General features: G+C 44.0%; 1 pseudogene across 1 annotated transcript in view; it reads right to left on the bottom strand.

The window, feature by feature from the left end:
• The window catches only part of LOC105525020, a 24,498-nt pseudogene that overhangs the window by 5,423 nt on the left and 11,416 nt on the right, over positions 1-7,659 (bottom strand). Inside the window, exons 4-6 of the transcript XR_001003846.1 lie at positions 5,438-5,744; positions 2,569-2,846; positions 1,919-2,173 (exon numbers count right to left, since the gene is read on the bottom strand). The product of XR_001003846.1 is annotated as a putative pregnancy-specific beta-1-glycoprotein 7 (transcript). The remainder of the gene's footprint in view (positions 1-1,918; positions 2,174-2,568; positions 2,847-5,437; positions 5,745-7,659) is intronic.

Raw genomic sequence — 7,659 nt, 5'->3', positions numbered from 1 at the left:
ATGATATTGGATTTCACAATGATTTCTTGGTTGTAACAACGAAAGCATAGGCAACAAATAAAATGGATACATTGGACTTCATAAATATCAAAACCTTTTATATATTGAAGAACATTATCAAGAAAGTAAAAAGGCAACCCATGAAATGAGAAAAATATTTGCAAATTTTAAGAGCGATAAGAAATTAATTTCCAGAATACATGAAAAACTACAAGTCAACAACAGCAAACACCCAAAAACATAATTAAAAAATGAACCAAGGATTAAAATAGAGTTTTCTCCAAGGAAGACATGCAAATATCCAAGAAGCCCATGCAGAGTTCCTCAGCATCATGAATATGTAGAGGTATGAAAATCAAAACCACAATGTGACTCCACCTCACACACTTTAGGATGGCTTTGATAAACAACAATGACAGCAACACAAAACAACAAGTGTTTTCAAATAGATGGAAAAATTGGAGCTCTAGTGCATTGCTGATGGGAATGGGAAATATTATAGCCACTGTAAAAAGTGGTGTGGCTGTTTCTCAAAAAATTAAACAATAAATTACCATTCGAACCAACAAGTCTACTTCTGGACATACTGCCTATAAAATGGAAGGAAATTTGAACAAATATTTGCACACTGATGTTCAGAGAAGCATTACTCACAATAGCCAAAAAATGGAAACAACAGAAAAGTCCATTGAAAGATAAGGGTGTGGGCAAATGAGGTATATCTATACATCGAAAAGTTATTCAAACTTAACAAGGAATAAAATTCCAATACATCATGCAAAGTAGATGAACCTTGAAGACATGATGCTAACTGAAATAAGCCAGACATGAAAGGATAATTATTCTGTAATACCATTTATAAAAGATAGAATAGCCAGTTACATAGAGACCAAAAGTAGAATGGTATGTGCTAAGGGATAGGGGGAGAAGAAGTGAGAGTTACTGTTTATAGGGTACAGAGGTTTAATATGGTAAAAGGAAAAAGTTCTGGAAATGGATAGTGTGATGGTTACACAACACTAAATTGCACACTTAGAAATAGTTAATGATAAATCTTATATTAGATATATTTAAAGTGTCCTGGTAGTCTTACACTCTATAAATACACACTTTTTTCTTTGCCCCTTTCTTGCCATGCAGAGCCCCAGAGGTGAATCTCCCTATTTATTCAAGTGTGCAGCACTCACTGTCCTCTGTGCTGTGTCCCACATGCAGTGCCCACAGCCTCATACAGCCGGTGACTTCAGAGCCAGGACACAGCTGAAGAGTCTGCCCCGAGGCTCCCTCTCTTCTTATTTCCCTGCAGCCTAGGCTTCACTTCAACTGGCAGCTCAATTTAGCCGCATTCAGGGCAGGCCACCAGTTCTCTTTCTCCACACATGCTGGTCTCACCCCAGGTGGAGTCAGGCAGGGCCAGTCACCAGTGAAGCCTGGAGTAGAGAAGGGAGCAGTCTGAGCTGCTCCTCCCTCATCCAAGGGGCTTCCTCCTCTGATTTGGGGGAAAAATGTGAGCTTGTTTCAAAACCTCAGATGTTCCTTGTAGCTCATGGAGTAGGTAAAAGAAAACAAAGATGTGGTGGTGGACAGGGATGTGTTGGTGACAGCAAGAAGCAACTTGATCTTGAGGACTCTCCTTCTTGTCCCTCTGTGAAGCCTCTTCCACCACATATGGCTCAGGGCTGACAAAGTCCCCTCCCTACCTTTCCCAGGCTGGACACAAGGTCAACCATGAGAAAACAGAAAAAAAAGGAGAAGAGGGTCTGTACAGACAAATTGGGAGGGTTCAGGAGGAGAATTTAGGATTTGCTTCTGCCCATGGGACACAGACTGGGAATAAAAATGTTTTCCTGACTCTTCTCTGAAAGCCAGATAGACTCCACCTAAAACCCTATTGACAATGATGCAGGGATCCACTTACCCAAAACGTTGATCCTCTTGGATGTGGAACGTTCACTGCCAGTGGCTGAGTTACGAGCAGAGCAAACATAGAGCCCGCTATGCTTTGTAGTAATTTGGGGGATAGAGAGCTTTTGTCCTGATTGCAGAAACTTCCCATTAATCGTCCAAGAATACTCTGCCGGTGGGTTAGAGTCCGTGAAGCAGGACAACTGGAGGGTGTTTCCTGAACGGTAGTAGGCCAATGAAGAGAAAATCCTGGGGACTTGTGGACCATCTGGAGTAAAGACAATAAAGCCACAGGTGATGTCGTCCAAGGGAAGGGATGCTCCTGGTCTCTTAAAGGGACACAGTGTCCCTCTGAGTCAAGACACGCCCTCAATGCCCAGCCAAACCCCTTCTGTGTTCACTGAGACGAGGCCTGAGGTATTCACCTGTTCCTCCCATCACAGGCTGTAGACCCCAAGTCTCCCATGACAAAAGCAGCCCCTCCCCTTCTATTCTTGGTTAAGGCTGTGTCTACCCAGGTTTCCCCAGGGCAGGGAGTCATGGCCAGCTCGGGTGTCCAGAAATAAAAGTGTCTGTACTTGGACCTGAGGGAGACTCAGATGTCTGGCCTCTGGTCATTTGGATTTTATCTGGTGGCCTGGTCCACAGAGGAACCAAAGATACAAAGGACATCCAGGGTGATTGAGTCACTGCAGATGCTACCAACTTGATCCCATATTTCACATTCATAGGGTCCTGTGTCATTTCTCGTTACATAATGTAGACTGAGGATCCTTTTTTTACCGGATTGCTTTAGCCTGGGACTGACCGGGAGGCTCTGACCATTTACCGTCCACAAGTAGGAGTAGCCCTGAGTCTTAGGTTCAAAGTTAAGGCTACAACATTCTTATTCTCCATGGGGTTGAAGTTGTTGCTGGTGATGTAAGGCTTGGGCAGCTCCGCTGCGTGGATAACAGAGAGAAGTTTGTCCTGTGTGGCACCTATGATTCCTCCACAGGCATCCTTCAATCAGAGTTGGCATCTCCCACCTCTCAGCCCTCTGAGTCCTTGAAAGTCCATAGCTGGTGTGTGTGTCACAAGACAGATGCATGATGATCTAAGGGCTCAAAGACTGTGAGGCTGCCTGCTCTGTCTTAGGGAAGCACAGACTTTCTCAAGTGTGAATTGAGCAGCAGTGTTGGGTCATGGACAGACACATCAGTGGGAGTCACAGCTTCTGGTACCCCTCCCAGTCCCTCTCTAATCAACTGACTGGCTGGTTCACTTTGGGTTCCTTACCTGGAATATGCGACTGCTGGGCCCCTTCCAAATTCCATCCTACTTTGCCCCCCTAGATGTGATTTCTCTGCAGCTTCCATTTCCAAGGACGTTCTACAGGTGAGTAATAATGGGACTTCCCATTGTCCTGAAACCCTGAAGATACTGAGCAGTCTGGCCTGGAATGGATGTTTCAGCAGAAAGAAGACAGGGTAGACCAGAGTCAAGCCTGGAGGTCAGTTCAGTCATCAAGCAGTGGAGGCACAAGGTGGGGCAGTTTTTTGCAGGTGTTTCATGATGACTTACTTGAGCTAGTGACCTCCAAAGATAGAGCAGAGTGCAAGGAATGATGTAAAAAGAGTGAAGGGGACAGACAAGAGCTGGTGGCTTTGGAACAGAACCATGTTCCCTGTTCTGGGTTCTTTTAAGTTTCCTCTCCTTCTGCAGAGGGCAGGTGATGACTCTGTGGATCTTTCCAGAAATACATGTGGACATTTGCAAATGCAGAACTGACTGGTGGAAATGGTGGGAATGAACTGCTGGAAATCTGGTCCTCATGGACCATGTGTGTTTGATGGATATGAGACAAATTCGGGGAGAATTTTTGCAAATATTTTCTTTCATTGTACACTCTACGCTCCAATTCGATGGGTTTTACTACTCTAGGGACCTCATGTAAGTGGATTCCAAAGTGAATCTGCGAATAGACTGCTGGTTGCCAGTAGCTGGGAGTGGGGAGAGTCAGAAGTTGTTCATGTGTGCGCAGATGGGGAGGTTCTGGAGATCTGCTGTACACTTACTGGTTTAGCATCGCAAATCTGAAAGATTCAAAATCTAAAATGCTCCAGTGAGCATTTCTTTTCAGCATCAGATTTGTACGCCAAAGTGGGAGGTGATAGGCCAAATACATTCTTGCCCTTTTTTTTTTTCTCTAACCAAGTTTCTAGCTTCATGATTAGTTTTTGGTCAATTCCGTACTAGCCATGCTGCACTTGTATATTTTTGAAGGCTTTGGGATGTGAGAGAGCTGATTGCTATTTTCTATGCCATCAAATGTTTCCACCTTTTCATGGTTGCATCTTTTTCTCAGTGTCTCTGTTGTGGCAGTCATTAATAAGAGCCTGTCAGGTCAGATTTAGGACAGATTTTTGTAATTCTGCAAAAAATCTTACTGGGATTCTGGTAGTGGTTGCGTTGAATCTGCAGCTCATGTTGGGTAGCATTGTCTTCCTAACTATATTGATTCTTCCAATCCGTGAGAATGAAATATCTTTCCATATATTGATGTCGTCTTTAGTTACTTTCCGTAATGTTTTGGAGTTTTCAGGGTATAACCCTTTGACCTTTTTGGTTAAACTTATTCCAAAATATTTTATTCCTTTTGATGTTAATGTGAATTGAAATGCTTTTCTTAATTTCCTTTCAGATTGTTCACTGTTACTGTATAGTCTAAAGAATGAACTAGAAAGAGTGAAGGGGACAGGCAAAAGCTGGTGGTTTTGAAGCAGAAACATAATCCCTGTCCTGGGTTTTTGATTTTCCCTCTCCCTTTGCAGAGGGCAGCTGGCTTTTCCCTGATAGCCAGATAGACTTCACTGGAAAATACATTGCCAAAGCTCCAGGGATCCACTTACTAGGGACTATGATCCTCTTGATTATGAGATTTGTTCCACCAGTGGCTGAGTTATGGATGAAGCAGACATAGACCCCTGTATATGTTTTAGTGATTTGGGGGATAAAGAACACTGGTGCTGATTGCTGCAACTTCCCATCAATCAGCCAAGAATGCTCTGCCAGTGGGTGAGAGTCTGTGAGGCAGGAGAGCTAGAGAACTTACCCTGTGTGCTAATAGGTGTATGAAGAAGAAATGGTGGGGGCATCCAAGCCATCTGGAGCAAAGAGAATAAAGTCACAGCTAATGTTGTGAGAGGGAAGGGAAAATCCTGGTCTGTGGAAGGGCCACAGTGACCCTGTGAGCTAAGTCACAACACTGAAGTCCCAGCCAAATCCCTGCTGTGTTAACTGATCTGAAGCCTGAGACATTCACCTGTTTCTCTCATCATTACCTATGGACCCTGAGCCTCCCTTGAAAGGAGCAGCCTCTTCTCTCCCATTTTTTATCAAACCTAAGCCTACCCTTAGTAGTTATGGCCAGCTTTGATGTCCAGAGATAAAGGTCTCTGTACTTGGACCTGAGAGGGACTGGGAGGCCTGGCCTCTGGCCATGTGTATTTGGGATGGCAGCCTGGCTCACAGAGGAACAGAAGATACTCACAGATGAGATTCAGGGTGACTGGGTCACTGCGGCTGGAACTCACTGGGTTCTTCATTTCGCATTCATAGGGTCCTGCAATATCCTTTGTGACACCAGATAGAGTGAGAATCCTGTTGTTTTCGGACAGCTGCCACGGGCGATTGATAGGGAGCCTCTGACCATTTATCCACCACCGGTAGCTTACATTCTGAGTGTCAGGATCACAGGATAAGATCACAATCTCCGTGGCCTCCCTGGGGTTTAAGTTGCTGCTGGAGATGGAGGGCTTGGGAGTCTCCACTGTGCAGATAACAGAGAGAAGATAGCCCTGTGTGGCACCTTTGATTCCTCCAAAGACATTTTTCAATCAGAGATGGCATTTCCCACTTCTCAGCTCACCCAAGTCCTTAAAAGCCCATGGCAGGTGTGTGTGTTACAAGGCAGATGCATAGCAATCTGAGGGCTCATAGATTGTGAGGTTGCCTTCTGTATGTGGGAGAAGCACAGACTTTCTCAAGTGTGAATTGAGCAGCAGCATTGAGTCACAGAAAGACACGCGACCAGCAGTCACAGCCCCTGGTGCCTCTCTGAGTCCCTCCCTCTACAATTGCCTGCCTGGCCTACCCTGTTGTCCTCACCTGGAGCATGCAGTGCTGGAATCTTCTTAGTTTCAGTCTTACTTTGCCCTCCAAGGTATGGTTTCTCTGCAGCTTCCCTTTCAAGGATATCCTAGAGATGGATGATGGAACTTCCCATTGTCCTTAAACTCTTTGGGTACTGGAAAGCCTGGCCTGGGACTGGGCACTTCAGCAGAAATAACACAGGGGAGACCAGAGTCAAGCCTGGAGGTCGGTTCGGTCATCAGGCAGTGGAGCCACAAGGTGGGGCTGTTTTCCCAGCTGTCTCATAGTGACTGACTTGAGCCAGTGACCTCTAAAGATAGAGCAGAGTCCAAGGAATGACCTACAAAGAGTGAAGGGGACAAGCAAGAGCTGATAGCTTTGGACCAAGACCATGTTCCCTGTTCTGTGTCCATGATGTTCCCTTCCCGCTGTAGAGGATGGGTGAGGACCATGTGGATCTTTCTGGAAATACATGTTGATGTTTGCAAATGCAGAACTGACTGATGGAAAGGGCAAAAATGAACTGATGATGGAAGTCTAGCCCCCATGGACCATTTGTGTTTGGTGGCTATTAGACCAATATTCGGGAAGAAGTCTTGCAGATACTTTCTCTCATTAGACATTCTGCTTTCTGATTCTATGAGTTTCACTACTCTATGCAACTCATCTCAGTGGATTCTAGAGTGAATCAGAGAGTAGAATAGTGGTTTCCAGGAGCTGAGTTTGGGAGAATAGGGCATTGTTCCGGGGGTGTGCGCTTTCAGTTGTGCAGGAAGAGGAGGATCTAGAGATCTCCTATACAGCTTCATGCCTATAGTTCATGCAGACAAAGTGTTCCTTATGCAGAAAGCTTAAAACCAGGTGTTTTGAATTTCTAACTTTTTTTTTTATCTTGGAATATTTGCAGTAGATGTACTGGGTTAGCATCCCAAATCTGAAAAACTTAAAATCCAAAATGCTCCTGTGAGCACTTCTTTTTAGCATCATATAAGTTGTAAGAAGTGTTGGATTTGGGAGCATTTCAGATTTTGGATTTCCGGATTTGGGATGCTCAATTTGTAATACTGTAATTTTCCCATAAAATGTTAGGTGTTTAGATGTCATGTTATGTTCTGACTCTAGTAACAAAACAAAACAAAATTTGGAGGAGACATTAAAATGTTGTCATAAGTGGAAATTTTTACTGGTGGTACAAACATTTAAGATCAATTGCTGGTAGTAGTATTTCTCTTGATAACCAATTAAGGTTTAGGTGTGGGGTGAATTCCAGTAGGATCACATTATGCTCAAAGAAAGATGCCAAAGATGATTTGAAATTAGCAAGTCCTTAAGTAGAGAGCGTCCCCTAAGAACTGGTCAGTGTGTCAATTACATAAAGGGAGGAAAGATGCAGAATTAAAAGAAGTGGTGTGTGTTATGTTAGTAAATATAGAAAGAACTCCGTGTTTCTAATTTCTCTGCAGAGTTAGGAAAAATGAGGAGGAGCCCAAAACAGGTATGTGAAATGCTTTCTTCATTTTCTCTTAACCTCAGGAAATACAACTAGAGTTTATGTTTCTGTGAATTAGGAAGTGTCTAAATGATACGCCAATGGCTCATGTGTCCCCCACATGAAGAACC

This window comes from Colobus angolensis, unplaced genomic scaffold (assembly GCF_000951035.1).
Source record: "Colobus angolensis palliatus isolate OR3802 unplaced genomic scaffold, Cang.pa_1.0 Scaffold512, whole genome shotgun sequence".
In the NCBI taxonomy this organism is placed as follows: Eukaryota; Metazoa; Chordata; class Mammalia; order Primates; family Cercopithecidae; genus Colobus; species Colobus angolensis.
Note: the sequence above shows the minus strand (reverse complement) of the source record. Positions and strands in the feature narration are given on the sequence as shown.